The 20,168-nt window shown below is 43.6% G+C and overlaps 1 long non-coding RNA gene across 1 annotated transcript; it reads left to right on the top strand.

Annotated features, from left to right (window-relative positions):
• The first annotated feature begins 8,844 nt into the window (after positions 1-8,844).
• Positions 8,845-18,253, top strand: LOC129035127 (uncharacterized). The gene is made up of 3 exons (XR_008502120.2): positions 8,845-8,899; positions 12,074-12,196; positions 17,611-18,253. It is a non-coding gene; the product is annotated as an uncharacterized LOC129035127 (long non-coding RNA).
• Positions 18,254-20,168: the final 1,915 nt, after the last annotated feature.

Here is a 20,168-nt window from a genome sequence, read left to right as displayed (position 1 = left end):
CTAGTATCTACATGTATTTTATACATTCACAACATACTTAACTTTTTCTAAATTTTCTATATTTTTGGGATACGTGGTTCATCTGCAAATTTTTTCAAATTGTCACAAATCTCCGAAAATATATTTATTGAAAAAAATCCACATGTAAGTGGACCTGGATGGTTCAAACCTGTGTAGTTCAAGGGCCAGCTGTATATGCCTATCTCAGATCAGTCCTGTTTCAGATCAGCCTTGTCTCAGATTAGCCCTGTCTCAGATCAGCCTCGGGGGAAGGGGGTGTTCCTCTGTGGGGTTCTCACACCAGGACCTGGGCAGATGGAATGCTGTGGTCAGTTTACCTGTGGAAAAGAAGGAGCATGGCAAATCAACATGGCTTCTGAAGCTTACACCCAGTGACATGCTCATTTCGACTTCTTTGGCCAATGCCAAGCCAGTGGCTACACTCAAGCTTAAGGGGGTCGACAAGTCCCAATTACTATGTGTTGGGAACAGGTCCCCCAAATTCTGGCCATAAACTGGCCCCAAAACGGGCCATAAACAAAATCTCTGCAGCATTGTGACGTGTTCATGACGGCCATAACGCCCACGCTGGAAAGTTGTGGGTTTACTGGAATGAGGGCAAGGAACACCTGGCCAGCCCAGGGCGGAAAACCACTTGAAGGCGTTCTTAAACCACAAACAATAGCATGAGCAATCTGTGCCTTAAAGGCATGTTCCTGCTGCAGATAACTAGCCAGACTCACCCGTTTATTTCAGCCCATCCCTTCGTTTCCCATAAGGGATACTTTTAGTTAATCGAATATCTATAGAAACAATGCTAATGACTGGCTTGCTGTTAATAAATATGTGGGTAAATCTCTGTTTGGGGCTTTCAGCTCTGAAGGCTGTGAGACCCGTGATTCCCACTTTACGCCTCTATATTTCTGTGTGTATGTCTTTAATTCCTCTAGCGCCACTGGATTAGGGTCTCCCCAACCAAGCTGGTCTCAACAACTATGTATCTGGATGGGAGAAAACTGAAAATATTAATGATCACATGTATTATTCTGAATGTTTTGCAAGAGCTTTTTACATACCTGAGTTCTTTTTCATCTTTAGAACTCCCTGTGAAATTTCAAATCTCAGGATGAAGAAATTAGATGTGATTCTAATCAATGGGGGAGTTCTTTAAGGTTTCTGAGGAAGGAAAGATAGAAGTGCTGAAGTTCAATAAGTCAATGAAAGCTATAATCAAAGTGATGTTGAAGATCAATGATAATGGTGAAAGAATGCAGAATGCATTTGCAATGGGAGAATCTGAAAACATGGGAGCTGTGGAAAGATAATGCAATTGAGGCAGGAGAATAAGGAATTAAGGAAACCAAGGATTAAGGCATAAGCAAAAGAATAGCAGGTGCAGCCAGTTCTAGGCAAAATTGGGCAGCATACAGGCCCCATCCTTACTCCTGTGATAATGAGACAGAAGCTTCCACTTCAGCCTCTGATTGGTCACAGGCCAATCCTTCATAGGGTGTAGCCAACTGGAGGCCTCTAAAGGGCACTTAGGGGTGTTACCAATTTTTTTTTTAGCTTAATAAAAGCCCTAAAGAACATTGTAATCATAGCTCTTAAGCCTCTTACTAGAGCCTCCTCCCACTCCGTGGAGTGTACTTTTGCTTCAATGAATCTGGGCTTTCCTTGCTTCTTTCAGTGCTTCATTCTTTTGTTGGTTTGTTTGTGCATTTTATCCAATTCTTTGTTCAATGCACCAAGAACCTGGGTGACTCACAGTGAAGACTTTCCATCTAGTAGCAGAATGATCCAGGTACAACCTTGACTTAGGATGCTAGTGATGGAAAGAAATGGCACATTCTGCAGAGACAATTTCATGCAATAAACACTAATTTTGAGTACCCACTTTCTGCCAAGCACTGTTTGGAGATAGATAAGAACAATCTTACTGCCAAGGCACCGCTGGTTCTTGTGGATGAGACAGATGTGAACTCAACGTGTCTCGCCTCCCATGGGCAGCCTCTGTCCCCATTCCGTGCCCACCTCAGAGAAAGAACAAACATTGAGCTGCATCCCCAACAAAATCCCGTTAATGAGTGGTCTATATTTTCCTGAAGATGTGGAGAGACTGAGAATGCTATATGGCACACTGCACAGCAAAATGCATTACCAGTTCCTGTCCCTTCACTGTGGATAGCTCAGAACATCTCAGAAATGACTCAAACTAACCAACCCAAAACCTACTTACCCCACCTTGACCATTTCTTCCTGCAGAAACCAAAGGCTCCTGCCACATTTTCCTCCTGCTCCCCCTGCCTCTTGGTGCTTCCCCATGTGGCCCTGAGCAGTGTAGCACACCCCTCCTCTTGGTGCTTGCCCACCCTGAGTGATGTGGCATGCTCCCTCCTGCAGGGAACTATGAGTAACAAACTACTTTTTCAATGGCAGCCATCTACTGGTCTATTGGCCTCACCATCCCTGAAGAATACAATAAAACCTACATTTTAAAACACCCACTTTGTGCAGAGGGCCCGAAAGAGTGTATGCAATATCTTAATGCTGCTTAGTTTTGCCTTGGATGGGAAGGAGGGGTCTCTGACTTGTCTCAATCTTTTGATGTCCTGAAACTTCACTTGGATTAACAGAATTAAGGTAAGATCTGGGACAGAGAGGTGAGTCATTGACAATTTGACAGGTCCTAAAACAGAATTAACATTGGTACAGGTTTCCCATGTGCTGTGGTTTTGTGGTGAAGTTTGTCAGTATCCTAAGCCTGTGAACACTTTTTCCACAAAATCCCACAGCCTTCTTAAAGCAAGATATCTATTATACAAGATGAGGAGCATAAACACTTAACCCATGAAATTTGGGCCCTTTTAAGAATTTTATTTGCAAATTGATTACACGTCTCTACTTTCTTATGTGACGTTCATTCAAAAGGGACATGTATTGTCCATAGACTGGCAACGAAAAGAAGATTTACAGTCATTTTGAAGGCCCAACATACACAATCATCTTTCAGCAGAATGTATGAATTTTAGTGTCCAACTATGTTAATGGTTTAAAAGACATTTGTCTTATTTCTTTCTAGCTTTTTGGAAAGTTGTAGCGATACAAATTTTTATTAGTATAATTAACAGTCAGATGCCTTCACTGATTATTTACTATCCTCATTGACAGATGAGGCAAAGAAAGATTAGAGAAACTAAGCATCCCAAGATTTATGCCTAGAAAATAATGGAGCTGCGATTTGAAGTCAGATCTCTATGGCCTGATTTCTCAACCTCATGTCTATGCCATACAGCTAACATTATCAGGTTAGTAACTTGTGGATGACTGGCGTGCTACTGAGTTTCACCTAGAGCAAGGCTCATTTGTAATGCTGTTGGAATGAAGTGGAATGCCACTAAAACTGATAGAATAGTACAGAGTCAAGCTCCAGCTGTTAGTTTCTATGACACACTTCCTGATGCAACAAAACACCATATCATTGCTCATTTAGGGAGAGTTTACCCGTAGACTATTTCCCTGCAGGTTTCCAGATCTGAGAGTGTTTTATTCAGCTTTTTGTTGGTTTGTATTTACCCAAATGTCATGAATATCAGCTTTTCACCAGAGTTGCCTGATTAAGAGCTTGTCCCTTATCCAGTACCAGCCGTGTTGCAGTTTTGAAGTCTAGTGACCTGGAGCCATGTGCGTCTTTGCCTCAGAAATATCTTCCACAAAGTGCTCTTGAGAAATTAATTTGAGACGCAGTTCTACACTCCACCATGGCAAATTTGGTGCAGTATTCACATAACTGTAAGTCCTCCTTGCTCTCTAGTATAATGAGCCTTGGTTATGAAGCCAGGAGTGTGGGTTCTATTCTCAGCCTTTCTGCAAACAAGATGTCACCAAGAGCAAGTCATTTAATTTTAATGTACCTTAATTTTAGTCAGCTCACTTAGAAACCATTTACTAAGGTCCTACTAATCGCCAGGCCCCAGGTTAGGTCACACATCATAGGTGTTAAGAATGCAAATTTTGAAGTGAGACAGACCGTGGTTCGCATTCCAGCCCATGACCTCATGAACCCTGTGAATGTGGGCCCGCCACATCCCTTCTCTAACCCTCTGTTGATGAAATTAGTGTTGTTGAATGAATTAGAGAAGGAATGGTACAAAGAAAATGCAGAAAGTTCCAATTTCCTTCTCCTGCTTCCTCTTACAAAGGCTCTGCTGAGGCCATTGCTATACTTAAATATGTTTGCTCAATGGCACAGAATTCAAAGAAGAGAATTCCTGATAGAGTGACCAATTGTCCCTGTTTGCCCAGGACTGGAGGTCAGAATGTCCAGAGCACAGGACTTTCAGCACTAAAACTGGTTAAGTCCTGTGCAAGCCAGAATAAAGTGGTCACCCTAACTTCTGGGTTGCTGAAAATGCTCAAGCTGTAAAAATCCCACAAGGCAAGGTCACAAAGGGGTTAGCTTGCTAAATCTCTTTCCCTGTGAGAGGAAACAGTTAACCTGCTTTTCAACTTATTTATCTCACAGATGTCTCAGGATCCTTTGAAACTATAGGCTCCTTGACTTATTAGGGTGCGGAACTGCACAATTATAACTTTTATTCCTTGCCAAGTGTTGGTTTAATTTATTTGAAGTTGTCTTAGTTTCCGATTCCTCCTTGTCCTTCCTGTGAAACCTAAACAACACCCAACAGTCTCTAGGGAAAGAAGCAAAGAGACACTCAATGTTTTGTTCACTCAATGTGTCATCTCTAACACATACAAAATTGTGTTCGCACCCCTGGTGGCTTGTGGCCAATGAGAGTTTGTGGCAAAAGCATCTTCACTGAGGATCAGAGCTCCTTGGGAACTTGAGCTTGGACAGAGCACATCCTTCCTCAGGAGAGGTCGAGTGATCCAGCCTCTGAAACTGCTCTTCCTGCTCCTCTCCTTGGCTTGTGGATGGCCATCTTTTCCTGGGTCCTCCCATGTCATCCTACTGTGTTTATCAGTGTCCCAATCTCCCCTTCTTAGAAAGCCATCAGTCACATTGGATTAAGGCCCATCCTAATGCCCTCATTTTAACAAATTAATTCTTGAAAGTCCCCATCTCCGAATACAATTACATCCCGAGGACTTCAGGATAGGAAATACTGGGAAGCACAATTCATGGTTCGACAATTCCAGCAGAGCAAAAGATACAACATGAAAACGGAAGCAGTTTTCCTCTTTCCCATGGCTCTCCGCACAGGGAACCACTGCTAACAGTTTCTTAGAATTCTTCCCCTGCCCCTCCCCACTTAATTTATATGCATAGAGTAGCATAGACACTCTCCTGTCCCCTGCCATGAAAATCATGTAGGGAAATGGGATTGTAGTTTTTACAGAGTTTTGTGTCTTGCTTTGTCCACTTAACAATATATCTTGGTTATCTTTCCACATCGACATACAAATCTGTCTCACTCTGTATGAGCTGCAGAGCCTTCAAGCACAGAGAAGTACCTACTTCTTTTAATTTGGCCCTTATGGATGAAAACTTGGATCACTTTCTATATTTTTACTATCACATACAAGGGTACAGTGAACATCATTGCATGTTTATTTGGGCAGACTTTTAAGAGTAAATCAATGGAATAAGCTCCTCTTGGGTGGACTGCTGGATCAAGGGATCATGCAGCCTTCATTTTGGAGGTTTGTGTCAAATCTCCACCTTGTTTATGATCCTACCAAGAGTGGATGAGGGAGCTCATTTCCTGAGACTAATATCTATGTTGTGTATAATAAATTCCTCCCCTAATCTGATGGGTGTTAATTCATCTAAAATCATCATTGCATGCCCTTTGGGATACCTTTGTGCCTCCTGTCCCTCCAGGTGTTTGGGCAGTCACTTCCGAGTCCCCAACTGCTCTTCTGCCTTTTTTACGGCTGTCACAGTTCCCTGCATGCATTCATTTAGCTGTGAGTTCCTGAAGTGCATAGAAATGTCTGCTTTACCTCCATATGCCTAATGCCTGGATCTTAGTAAGTGCTCCTTAAAGTTTAGTGAATTGCAGATTGACTGCTGGGGTCCCTTGTTAATCTTACAATCCTGTGAGTCTGTGTTGGAGTTGGTGTTTTATTCACCTGTGTTTCCCTAAACCTGAACACAGCACCTGACACAGATGAGGTATTTAAGAAAAGGTTCCAGAATAGAGCATGTTCTTAGATGATGAATGACTCTGCTTGTTTTGTCCCCTCTGCTGAGGGCAGGGGCACTGAAGTTGCAGAGAAGGCGGGTAAGATATGAAAGTATGGTCCAATGGCAGAGGCATTTTTGCTCTGCGGAAGCTGTACCCAGAGAGTCTTCAGACCAGATACCTGAGGAGCAGAGGACCTTAGGCTGAACGGGACATGCAAGCCAAGTCCCAAGGCATCTTGGGGTAGGTCTGAACCTGCCAGTCAGAGGTGGTGATAGAGTCCATATGGCTGAAGAATGTGAACTGAAGAATGTGAAGGTTCATAAATCTGGAAAGGAGAGCTTTATCTCTCATAAACAACTGCCGCCTGCAGGGTGACCACTCTGATAGGCTAGGAAGCAGAGTCTGGCCAAAAGCCAACAACAAAAAACTTAAGGGAGAGGCAAGGGGAACAGGAATCTATGCTGAGCATGGTAGCTGAATATATATATTCCATAAGCTATAGGAAGAGTCATGAATATTTACAAAAGGAGAAATATGCACGATTGAACTTCATGCCACTTCTGGAGTCCCATGCACAAAAAAATGGCAGTGTTAGCATGATCTGAGGGTGGAGTTTTGGGCCATCTGATGCCAAAAGGTGAAGCAGAGGACACAAAAACCCTTAATGGGCATTCTCCATAGACTGGTTGGAACCAGTCCCTGGTCAGTAGTCTCTTATTAGGGAAAAAAGGAGGAGCAGCATCAGGCAGTCAGTTGACAGTAGTGGTGAGGTCTTTTGAAAGGGCTGGTTTCTGTTTAGCCCTTAGGGAAGAAAGGCTCATGGTGACTTATGAGGAAGGAGGTATAAGGAGGTGTGTTCAACCTCCTATACTGTCATGCCTGAGAACTCAGTTTTCAAGGTTGGGGCCTCCTTGCCCAAGAGATGGTTCATTCAGTCAGTTGTGGGGCTTAGAATTTAATTTTTATTTCTTAGACTTCATTGTGACAGGCAGGTCTCCTTGACTGGGACCTCCGGGTGGGGAGGTGCTACCTCTCTGATGTCTCAGTGTCCATCAAAGTAGAGATGGCTCCCCTCACTTGGCAAGCCAGGACTTTGATTTTTTTTTTTCATTGTAAGACTTTAGAAACTAACTTTAGGAGGCTGAGCCAGGTAGAATGCTTGAGTCCAGAAGTTTGAGACCAGCCTTGGCAACATGGCAAAATCCTGTATCTACAAAAATCACAAAAAATTAGCCGGGTGTGATGGCCTATGCCTGTAGTTCCAGCTACTTGGGAGGCTAAGACGGGAGGATCACCTGAGGTCGCGTTGAGGCTGCAGTGAGCGAAGATCATGCCACTGTGTTCCAGCCTAGGTGACCCAGTGACACCCTCTCTAAAAAAAAATTAAAAAATAAACTTCAGAAATTTCAGAATACCTAAGCAGACACCTAGCCTGCCTTTCTTGCCTATCAAATACATTGCTAGGTAATGTTCAACTCTTACCTGCACTGCTTCGGGCCTTCCACTGAGAGTGGTGTTCTTGGAAGCTTGGAAAAGTCCTGGGCCCCGAGCTATCAGGAAGTCATATTTTGTGTATGGTCCATGGCCAAGCTCTGTGGGATAAACCAAGTGACTATTTCATATGGTGACAATCAGGAAGAAAGTGGATTGTCCTGTTATTTCTTTCCCCAGGCAGAACATGTCTGTCCACAGTATAACACAATCATTATTCTCTTATTTCACTTAAGACATTGAGGGTCTCTGCCCAAATCTCATATTGAAATGTAATCCCCAGTGTTGGAGGTGGGGCCTGGTGGGAGGTGATTGGATCACGGGGCGGATTTCTTATGAATGATTTAGCACCACCCCCTTGGTATTGTCCTCGAGATAGTGAGCGAGTTCTCGTGAGATCTGTTTGTTTAAAAGTGTGTCACCTCCTCCCTCACTCTTTTGCTCCTGCTCTGGTCTTGTAACATGCCTGCTCACTCTTGATCTTCTACCATAATTGTAAGTTTCCTGAGGTCTCCCCAGAAGCCACACAGATGCCAGCATCATGTTTCCTGTACAGCCTGAGGAACCGTGAGTCAATTAAAAATCTTTCCTTTATAAATTACCCAGTCTCAGGTATTTCTTTATAGCCGTAGGAGAACAGACTAATACACTTCATAAGAAAGCAAGCCAGCACTCTCCAAACAGGTTTTGAGCAAGAGCTTCTGACGTGTCAATGTGCCCATTCCTCTTCCTAGGTATAGGGTAATGGGTATCGTCTGGGGACACCCAGACCTTGATATAGCCTTGCTTAAGGACAATAGACAGGGGTCTCAGCTCATTGATTAGAGAGGCTGTATACTTGAACTCCTCATTTCCGTTAGCTCCCCTGAACTTCTCTGTTGGCCTGTCCTGGGCAGCCTGCAACACCCCAAATTCTAGTGGAGGAAAGAGAAGACAGAAGCAGTGTGTTAGTTTCCCATGGCTGATGTAACAAATTAACTCAAACGTAATGGCTTAAAACAACACAGATGTATTATCTTACAGTTTTGGAGGTCAGAAGGCCAACAAGTTCTCACGGGGCTAAAATCAAGGTGTTGGCAAGGTGCATTCCTTTCCGGAGGCTCTAGGGAACAATCCACTAATTCGTCTGATGCATCTTCTAGACGGCATTTGCATTCCTTGGCTTGTGGTTCCTTCTTGAATCCCCAAAGCCAGCATCATTGCATCTCTCTGACCACCCTTCCTTCCACAGTCACATTTCCCTCTGACTACAGGTGAGAAAGGGTCTCCTTTCTTTTAATGATAAACATGACTATTACTGGGCCCACCTGGATAACCCAGGATGCTCACTCCATTTTAAGATTCTTAATGTTGACATATCTACTAATTCCCTTTTGCTGTGTAAGGCAACATATTCACAGGTTCCAGAAATTCAGATGTGAGCATCTTGGAGGCAGGGGAATTTTTCTGCCTACCATAGGCAGGGACTCTCTTGCCCTGGTATATTGTCAGTTTCATATACTCACATTGGTACTGATGAGTGCCTTTGGGTATACAAGCTCATAGGTATTCACAATTTTCTGATTTTATTGTAGTTAGGAAGATACTGAATTGAAATAAGAAGAAAATATTTTTTCAAACGGCTCCATTTTATTTGGTTTAGGGAGTTACCTATTTTACTATTTGATGTCCAGGACCCTTACAACCTTTATTTAGATGAGTGAGCACAAAGCAGTAATGTTTGGCAGAATATGAATTGGAAATGAAAATCAAGCAGTCCAAGACTTGGTCTGGGGACTTCCCAAAAGTCTCAGACCCTTTCAGGGGTTTCTAAAGTCACAACTATTGTCCTGATATACTAAGATATTATTTGCCTCTTTCACTCTCTCTCCCTCCAGAGTCACTAGTGGAGTTTTCCAGAAGCTACAGTGGTATCATGACAGATTGGATGCAGAAGCAGAAAAAGCCAGCTGGCTTTCATTAAAGCAGACACTAAAGAGATTAGCAAAAATGTGAACCAATGTCGCTGTTCTAGTTATGTTTGGTTTTGGAAAATACAGTTATTTTTTATAAAACTGTTTCTGTGAACATGTCATGGGTTTACTATTGTTTTAAAATAATGGTTTTTTATTTTCTCAGCTTTAATTTCTAATACAGTAATCATTAACAGCCATAACTCACAGAAACAGAAGCTATTTGGAGTTTTCAATAATTTTTGAGACCATAAAGGGGTCCTGAGGCCAAAATTTTTGAGACCTCTGAGGCAGGCAGTCAAGACACAGGGTCACCTCCTACATCCAGAACAATCTGGAGGGGACTAGGCTGGCCTGGCCTGGTTGGAGCTACAGGCAGGAAGAGCCTACACTTCGTAGGTTGCCAGGAGAACAGTCCAGAGGCAGTGGGCAGTTTGGACCCCTTTCTAAATTTCTGATTCAGTGATTCAGTGACATTAGAAATTCAAGGCCAAGCGCCATGGCTCATGCCTCTAATCCCAGCACATTAGAAGGCCCAGGCAGGAGGATTGCTTAAGCTCAGGAGTTCAAGATCAGCCTGGGCAACATAATGAGACTTCATCTCTACAAATAATTTAAAAATTAGCCAGGCGTGGTGGCACGCACCTATAGACCCAGCTACTCAGGAAGCTGAGGTAGAAGGATCAGTTGAGCCCAGGCGATAGAGGCTGCAGTGAGCTGTAATGGCGCCCCTGCGTTCCAGCCTGGGCGACAGAGTGATCTTTGTCTCAAAACATTAAATAAAATAATGAAATAAAATAAAAATAAATAAGAAATCCAAAGCAAACAGGTTTGAAGGGCAGGATTGGGAGTATCGTTTTCAGGCAGGTGGAAGTTGAGGTCTGTGTGGGCTCCTTGTCGCCACCTATAATGCAAAATATTAGTTTTAAGTCCCCAAGAAAATATGGGATAAATAAGAAGATGCTTATTCATGGCAACTTACATTCCTTTAAAAAAAAAAAAAAGAGGATGGGAGCGGTTCAGTCCTTTTCAAGGCAAGGGGCTGGGGCTGGAAGCCTGACTTTGCCACTTGCCGACTGCAGCAAGGGGACAGTTCTTATCTCTCTGCGCCCCCCTTCTCCTTACCTATAAAGCAGGAATTTAAAGCAGCCTCTATTCTCGGGCTTGCTGTGAGGGTGCAATGAGCCAGAGCGCATAAGCACGCCACACAGTGCCCGGTACTTAGCAGATGGGTCAATACGTGGCCCTTTGTACGGAGGGGAAGCGGAAGCTCCTTTGAAAGTGGCCATCTCTGCGTCAGGAAACCTTTCTCATTCTTTCTAAATTCACTTTCTCACCCCACCCACCTGGCAGAGTGAGTCACCCACTTGGCAGCCAGCAGCCGGTTGCTCGCACGCTTGCCTAATCACACCTGGAGAAAAAGGGAACTCGGGCAGGGGCAGGACGCACCCGGCAGAGCGGTGGCGCCCCAGGCCAGAGGCCAGCCCCGCCCGGGCCCGCCCGCCGCCTGATGTCGCCCCATACGCGCGGGGCCAATCAGCTGGGCCGCGGCCCTCGGCAGGCACCCGGCTTGCACTTGCCCCGGCGAGCTGGCGGGATCGGGGCGCGCTCCCCCGCCCCACCTCCTCCCCTGCTCCAGCCCGCTCTGAGCATTTACCCCGAGTCTTGTCCTCGCTCGCCCATTCCATTCCATTTGAGGGCCCCTCCCCTTAAAGGGCGGGTACCTCAACGCCTAAGTGGGGATGGGAGAAAGAAAGAACGATTTTTTGTTTTGTTTTGTTTTTTAAAAAGAAAACAAAACAAAAATAGCAAGAGTTGGGCTTAGACTAGCTTTTTAAAATTTTATTTATTTTCCCTAAGACCTAAACTGGCTTTTTCCGCGTCACTGGCAAAGGTCGTCACACGGGATAGGAAATGAGGACTAGGCAAGATCAGCTGGTTCGATGTGAAGACAGTGGAAGGGGGGGGTGTCATGGCCAAGGTCCCAAAGGTGTGGCTGCCAGGCCACCCCATCCAATTACACCATGAGTGCCCTTAAAGCAAGAAGCTTCATCTGACTCGGAGTACCCCCCCTGGACGCACATTCTAGAGGAAGATATAATGCCTCCCTTAAATACTAATAATTTGTTAAGAGCTATTGAGCGCTTATAAAATGGCAGGCATCCTGCTAAAATGCTTTTGAACCGTTATCTTGTTTAGTCTTCTCTGGGAAGTTTGCATCATTGCCCCCAATTTGCAGATGAGAAAACTGAGGTCCAGGGAGGGTGGTTTACACAACGAGTAGGGGCAGCCGGAAAGCAAAGCCCTGGATGTGACCACTCTGCATGTGTATCCCTCTTAATCCCTACGGGATCAGTTGGCATTCAACAGAGACTCAGACTAGAACACACCAGTTTCCTGGGCAGAGAACATGAAAACAGGATGAGGGAAAATACCTATTTAGTGGTGACCATCCAACTCACTCTGTCTCCACAGCCCGCCATCAGAATATTCCATGATTCATTTACTCTTTCATTCAACAAACATGTGGAGCCAGGCAGTGCAACAATCAGGCAAAAATCCTGGTGGAAAGGGGAAGATTGGCAAGGAACAATAAATGTAAGAAAATCATTTAATTATATAGCAAAGTAAGTGCTATGAGAGAAAGCAGAGCATTATGGGGAATTGAGAATGGAGGGGAGGCGAAAGCAGATTGCCATTTTAAATAGGGTTTTCGTGGTACAATTCATTGAGAAGACAGCCAGGGTGTGAGCTTGCTGATGTCTTGGGAAAGAGTTTTCCCTGTGGAGGGAATGGCTAATGCCATAATTCTGAGGCTGGAGTGTGTCTGGAGCAACAAGGAGGCTAATAGGCTTGGAGAGACAGGGGAGAGTGAGGGGGAAAGAATGGAAGGATCTAATGTTTGGGTGGGGGTCAGGGTCAGGTCATGACCCATAGGATCTTGTATGTCATTATAAAGACTGACTTTCACTCTGGGTGGCATGTGAGGCTATAGGAGGAGTGACATTATTGGACTTTTATCTCTAACAGTTTACGCTACTGGTATGCTGAGAATAGCATGCAGAGTTTCATGGGTGAGATAGAAGACCAGGTAAGAGGTAGTCCCAGCAATCCAGCTGAGAGACCACTGGAGCATGGTCCAAGATGGGAGCAGTGAAGGTGGAGAGAAAACTTGGATTATGGATATATTTGAAGCTGGTTTCAATAGGATTTGGAGATGGAGTGGCATGGGTTATGAACAAGAGCAGCCAAAAAAGGTCTGAAGGTCTAACCAAATTCAAAGAATGGAGTTGGCATCACCTGAGACAGGAAATGCCGTAGAAGGAATGTTGGTGACAGAGATTAGGAGTTCATTGTTGTTTCTCAGCAATTGGGCAAACAAGTGATAAGGCACGACCATGTTTGATGTGGGTTGTTTTAGTCCATTTTCATACTGCTATGAAGAAATGTCTGAGACTGGGTAATTTATAAAGAAAAAGAGGTTTAATGGACTCATACATCTGCATGGCTGGGGAGGCTTCACAATCATGACGGAAGGCAAAGGAGGAGGAAAGGCACATTTTACATGGTGACAGGCAAGAGAACATGTGCAGGTGAACTGCCCTTTATAAAACCATCAGGTCTAGTGAGACTTATTCACTGTCATAAGAACAGCATGGGAAAACCTGCCTCCTTGATTCAATAACCTCCCAGTGAGTCCCTCCCACAACACGTGGGGATTATGGGAGCTACAATTCAAGATGAGATTTGGGTAGGGACACAGCCAAACCATATCAAGAGGCTTTCCCACATTCCAGCACCCTGTTTCATCATGTTGATTGGACTTGCACATCTCCAGGCCCTGACTTCTGTGGCCCACTGTGACCACAGCTTCCTTTCTACCACCACTGCTGGGTCAATTTCCACTTATCTGTAAAATCTTAGAAAAATGGAATCTTTCTGCGTGAATCCTCTGGTTACACCCAGGCCTCATTCCCATGAACAATCTCAGTCCCTATAGTGTATGCCATCGAACTGGACACTTGATTATCTGCAGTCATTTGTGGTTCACCAATTCCTTGAAGTTTGCCAGCTATCTTTCTTAAAAGATCAATTCTTATACTTCATCTTTGGCATCTCACAGGGCACTTAAACGTGGAGCTTGGCTCATAATGAGACATTGATTGAGCTTCTTTTTTACATTGTGGTGATTGGCAGTTGCCACATCAGATGGGAACCACAGATTTGGAATCATTCGGCATTTCTCTAGGTCAAAGCTCTTTTCATCAGATGAGAAACTGGAGTACCAGAGAGTGGAAATAACTTGCTCAGTCTTTTAGGGAATTAGAGAACCATGACCAGGACATAGAAGCTCTGATTTTTAGACCAGTGCTCTTTCCCCTATACTCACAAAGCTTGGGCCCTGGACAAGAGGCACCTATAAAAACAGACTCCAGGCTGGGTGCTGTGGCTCTCGCCTGTAATCCCAGCACTTTGGGAGGCCGAGGTGGGCAGATCACTTGAGGTCAGGAGTTTGTGACCAGCCTGGCCAACATAGTGAAACCCTACCTCTACTAAAAACACAGAAAAAAAAAATTAGCCAGGCGTGGTGGTCCACACCTGTAATCCCAGCCACTTGGGAGGCTGAGGCAGGAAAATCGCTTGAATGCAGGAGGCAGAGGTTGCCGTGAGCCGAGATTGCCACTGCATTCCAGCCTGGGTGACGAAAGAGATTCCATCTCAAAAGAAAATAAAAAGCAACAGACTCCAGTTTGAGACTCTTATTGCTTAAGTGTGGGCACAAAAGAAGATGTTTTGAAACAGGCACTCTCCGACTCTGTTAGTAGTAGTATGATTACCACAATCTCTTTAAAAAGAAATTTGTTAATATCTATTCAAACTTTTAAATAAGCCAACCCTTTGACTCAGAAGATCCCTTTCTGGATATTGCCCTAAAATACACGTGGTAAGTGACATGTATGCAACATTAGTTGTTGCAGTAGTGTTTGTAATAGCGAAAGCTGGAAACAACCTAAAAGAACATTAGTTGGGAAGTGGCAAGATAAATCGTAGATATCCGTCTAAGGTTTGCAATTGTGAAAAGGGATGCAGAAGATATTTTGGGCTGATATAAAATCAGGCCCAAGGGGAAAAGGCAAAATACAGAACAGTGTGTGTGCAAGATGTTCTCAATTGTATAAGAAAAATATGGACAGGTCTATATAAGTATGTTTGTTATATACCCAATATATTACTGGAAGGAAATATAACAGTAGCTGTTTAAAAGAGGATAACTGGGGGAAGAGTCTTTTTACTTTATACACATTTGTATTAAAAAATTTTAACATTCATGTATTGCTGTTTTAATTTAAAAAATTGTTAACAAAATCTATCCATATAATTTAAATACTAAATATTGCAATAAAAGTTGGCAAATAGGTGTTGCTATCCACCTTTTCCTTGCCTTTGACCGAGATGAATAAATCCACCATCCCTGAGAAACGAAATCTGTCAGTAACCTCTTCCCTTAGAAAATTCATTCACTTTGATTGTCATCTGTGCTTTCATTCTTGCTGATGACTTTTGACAAATTGGGAAATGACTCCACCAGCGAGGTGTCCCTGAGAGGCCAACTTCAGAAGGGGATCAAGAAAATGAGCCTCCACCTGTTATCTCTCCTGAGTAGCTGGGACTACAGGTGCCTGGTTGTTCAGGGATGGGCTCCAGGCTTGTGCAGGTGTGAATCACCCATGTCTGGATGGCAAATATGGCAGCTGCCAGGCCTGACCTAATGAATTAGAATCTCTAGTGTGAGGCTCTGACAGCGACATTTTTAAAATCCCCTCCCTGCCACTTTGAGGTAGTTCTGAGACCCACAGCTTGGTTAACTGCCTCCCTCTCCAATTTACACTTAAATTCCCTGAATTTGGCCTCACTGAAAGATGACAGTTTCCTAATGGACTTCTTGGCATGATGACATAAAAAGTATCCCCTATGAAGCTGGATGCAGAATACTGTTCAGCCCCCAACAAGGGTGTCCATGTTCTAATTCCTGGAACCTACATATATGTTATCTTCCATGACCAAAGAAAATTTCCAGATCAAGGTAAGGGACTTGAGATGGGGATGGCAACTTGAACATCTAGTTGAGCTCAGTCTAATTACATGAACCCCTAAAAGAGACGACCCTTTCCCAGCTGTAGTCAGAGGGAAATGTGTATGGACAAAGAGAGGTGATAGTGCTGGCTTTAAAGATGGAAGATGGGGCTACAGCCAAGGAATGTGGGTGGCCTTTAAAAGATAAAAAACTCAAGGAAACAGATTGTCCCCTGAAACTCCTAGAAAAGAACATAGCCCTGCCGATATGTTGATTTTCGTCCGCTGAGACCTGTGTAAGTCTTCTAGGTACTCAGGAAGCTGAGGCAGGAAGATTGGCTTGAGCCCAGGAGGTTAAGGCTGCAGCAAGCCATATTTCCAGTAGTGTACCCCAGCCTGGGCGACAGGACAAAACCCTGTCTCTAAAAAAAGAAGAAGCAGCAGAAGCAGAAGTAGAAGAGAAGAAGAAGTGGAAGTGTAAACGGAAGAGGCAGCATTAGCAGCAGCAGAAGAAGGAGAAGTAGAAGGAGAGGAAGAAGAGGAAGAAGAAGAGAAGAAGGAGAAGAAGGAAGAAGTAGCAGACACTGCATGGCAGGATTGAGGACCCAATCAGAATAAATTTGTGTGAGACGATAAATTTGTCTTGTTTTAGGCCACTAAATTTGTGATACTATGTTACAGTGGTAATGGGAAGCTAATATATAAATATTTTGGGCAAAAGTGTTCAATGTGAATCTAAGATTACAAGAAATACAGGGACTAAAGGAATGATTTAAATGATATTAGAAAGAAATAACCAGGGCTAGGTATGGTGGCTCACGCCTGTAATTCCAGCACTTTGGAATGCCAATGTGGGTGGATTGCTTGAGTCCAGGGAGTTCAAGACCAGTCTGGGCAACATGGCTAAAGCCCATCGCTACAAAAAATATGGAAAATTAGCTGGGTGTGGTGGTGCATGCCTGTAATCCCAGTTACTCGGGAGGCTGAGGCAGGAGGATCTCTTGAGCCCAGGAAGCGGAGGTTGCAGTGAGCTGAGATCATGCCATTGCTCTCCAGCCTGGGCCACAGAGCAAAATCCTGTCTAAAAAAAAAAAAAAAAAAAAGAAAAAGAAAGAGAAAAAGGAAAAGAAAAAAGAAGGAAGCAACCAGGCAAACTAAGATTTAGCATGTTATTGAAGCAGCTAATTCTTAGTTTGGCTTTATAGATTGGCTAGATTATTCACAAAGCAATGTTAAGCATAAAAAATCCAAGAGGGACTGCTTTGGGTGAAAACAGACAAAGGAAACTTAACCAAAAGTGATATATGATACTTGATTAGATCCTAATAAAGCAGCCTATAAAATACATTCTTGAGACAAATGGAGAAATTTGTATATAGTCCTTATAGCAGATTATATCATAGAATTATTATTAATATTCTTAGTTATGATAATGTGGTTAGTAGAAGAATGTTATTATTCCTGGGAAATACTTGCTGGAACAGTTAGGAGCAAGGTATCATAGTGTCTGCAGCTTACTGGAAAAAAAGAAAGAAGGGAAGAAGGAAGAAAATGAATGAAGAAGGAGAAATAGACAGTAAAGAAAGAGAAAGAAATAAAGTATAGATGGCAAAATGTTGACCCCTGTGTAACTGGACTGAAGGGTTTCTGGGAGTTCATTGCATAATCTTTCTACTTTGCTTATATTTTAAGACATTCACAGCAAGACTTGGAGACCTGAGCTAGTGGAGAGTTTGAAGACAGAAGAATGGACACTGAATCTGTCTTGGAGATACTGTAGATGGGTTGATCATTGTGTATTGGATTTTGCTATGGCTTTCATTCATGTCTTCATTCATTTATGTATCCTTCTAGGCACATACTTGTCAAATACACATTAACTATCTCTTCTAATCTGGTTCAACTTTTATGTAACAAAGTTGTGAATTGTTTTTCAGTTGCCATGGCCCCCCAGGTTAAATGTCAGATAACCTGAGCATGCCCAGATCAACCAAGTATGCAAACATGCTGGAACCTGTTCTCAGACTGAGAGCAAAGACTGAATTAAGACATGGACACTGGGAAGATGCAGTGGCTCACTACTGGAATCCCAACACTTTGGGAGGTTGAGGCAGGAGAATCACTTGAGCCTGGAAGTTTGAGACCAGCCTGGGCAACAGAGCAAGACCTTGTCTCTACAAAATAAAAAATAAAAACTTAATTGGGTGTGGTGGCACTCACCTATGGCCCCAGCTACTCAAGAGGCTGAGGCAAGAGCATCATTTGAGCCCAGGAGGTCAAGGCTGCAGTGAGCCATGGTCATGCCATGTGCTCCCGCCTGGGCAACAGAGCAACACCCTGTCTCAAAAGAAAAAGGAGGAGAAGGAGAGGGAGAAAAAGAAACAGAGGATCCAATGAGATCAAGCCCTGGCATTTCCCCATGGCAGGACCAAATCAGATCATCACCTCACTGCAAGATCCAATCAGATCACACCTCATTACCTTATGCTTATAAAACCTGACCCAACCCCCAACTTAGAGAGACAGATTTGAGCATTTCCTCTTGTCTTCTTGCTAGTTGACTTGCAATAAATCTTTCCTTTTCTCAAAAGACAGTGGCATGGTGTTGGCTTCTATGTGTCTTGGGCAGTGAGCCCATTGATTGCTCATTAATAATGTATCCCCAAAGAGATCACAGAGAAAGGACTCCTCCCAGAGGAAGTGAATGATCAGGTTGATATTTCCTGCCAACCCCTGGGCAGTTGACTAACCTCAAGTGAGGAAGAACCACTTCAAGTGAGAGCAGGTCAGGCCGGAAGAGATCTTTGCAGCATTGCCTTTTCTGGGGGTCAGTGAGTGGCAAGAGGGAAAGGAAGGGAATGGGAAAGACCTCCTCACCCTCACCCCAATTACTCTGAAATCCAAGTTTGAAAAGTTGTGTTTTGCCTCAATCCCAGGACACATCAAGCAGGGCACTTGACCCAAAACAATTCATCTTTTAGAGCAGGACAAAATCATTCCTTCTTCCATTAAACCAATATTCATTGAACTCCTATCATGTGTCAGGAGCTGATCTTGATTCTCATAGTGGAGAAAACAAAGCTTCTACCCTCATGGAGTTTATATTATTTTTGAGGATGGAGATGAAAAAAAAAAGCTAACCTAATAATGTCAGGCAGTCATAATTACTACAAAAACAGACAAAGAAGAATGGGGTGCAGAGAGCCCAGGGGCTCTTTTGGATAGAGTAGTTAGTTGGCAGTGGCTTCCTGAGAAGCTGACCTTTCAGCAGAGACCAGAGTGAAGTGAGAAAATGTGCCTTGGGGACAGATGTCTTGGGAAGGGAAACAGCATTAATATAGTTCCTTGTGGAGAATGTTTTTGATGTGTTCAAGCAAGGAGACAGAGTGGTAGGAGAGGGAGCAGGAGAAGAGGAAAAGAGGTTGTAACATAATAATTATATTTCTTAAAATAGCCCTTGTCTAGGGTTTCTGGCACAGAGCTCCCAAAGCCCTTAGAATCTCCTGAGTAATAGAGGTGAGAGGAATGTCTTTTGCTGTTCTTAAGGAGCCCCTTTTTCCCATATCTCAGTTTATGCTAATGAGACTACTCTTGGAGGACCCCTGGATAGCTTCAAGTTGGGGGCTGGTCACCAGAAAGACTAAGCCTTTGTTATAAGCTTGGAGTTTTCAACTAACCTCGGGGAGGGGAGAGAGGCTGGAGATTGAGTCCAATCTCCAATGGACAATAATTTACTCAATCATGTCTACATAATGAAATCTCCATTAAAAACCCCTAAACAATGAGTTGAGAGGCTTCCAAGTTGGCAAACATTTCCATGTGCCAAGAGAATGGTGCACCAACCCCATGGAAACAGAGATTCCTGCACTTGGGACCTCACCCTACGTACCTCTTCATCTGACTCTTCATTTGCATCCTTTATAATCAACTTTAATAGTATGTAGAATATTTGCCTGAGTTCTATGAGTCATTCTAGCAAATTATTGAACCTGAACCTCAGGCAGGGGGAGAGTGATGGAAATCCTCAACTTTGTAACCAAGTTGGAAGAAATGTAACTGGTTACTTGCAATTGGCATCTCAGGTGAGGGCAGTCTTGGAGACCAAGCCCTTAAACCTGTGGAGGCAGAGACTTACTCCAGGTAGTTAATGTCAAAATTGAATTGTAGGACACCCAGTTGGTGTCAGAGAATTGGTTGGTTAGAGATAAAAACCCTGTAAAGGTAGAGGGTGCCCAAGAACCAGACTGTGAAAGAACTTACAGGCTATGAAGAGAAGTTTGGATTCTAGTCTAAGTAATTGCTTTTGTATCATTTGTATTTTTGGAAGGCCAACTCGATAACCATCTCTTTACCTACATGAATTCCTTTATTTTCAACATTCACAATGACTCTTTGAGATCAGTATCATTATGCCCATTTTACAATTAAGATAAAGGTAAGGCTCAGGAATCATGGGTAGCTTACACACAGTACGCAAATTGGAAGGGTCATTTGA

This window comes from Pongo pygmaeus, chromosome 3 (assembly GCF_028885625.2).
Source record: "Pongo pygmaeus isolate AG05252 chromosome 3, NHGRI_mPonPyg2-v2.0_pri, whole genome shotgun sequence".
Lineage (NCBI taxonomy): Eukaryota > Metazoa > Chordata > Mammalia > Primates > Hominidae > Pongo > Pongo pygmaeus.
The sequence above is the reverse complement of the archived record's forward strand: the minus strand, read 5'-3'. Positions and strand labels throughout refer to the sequence as shown.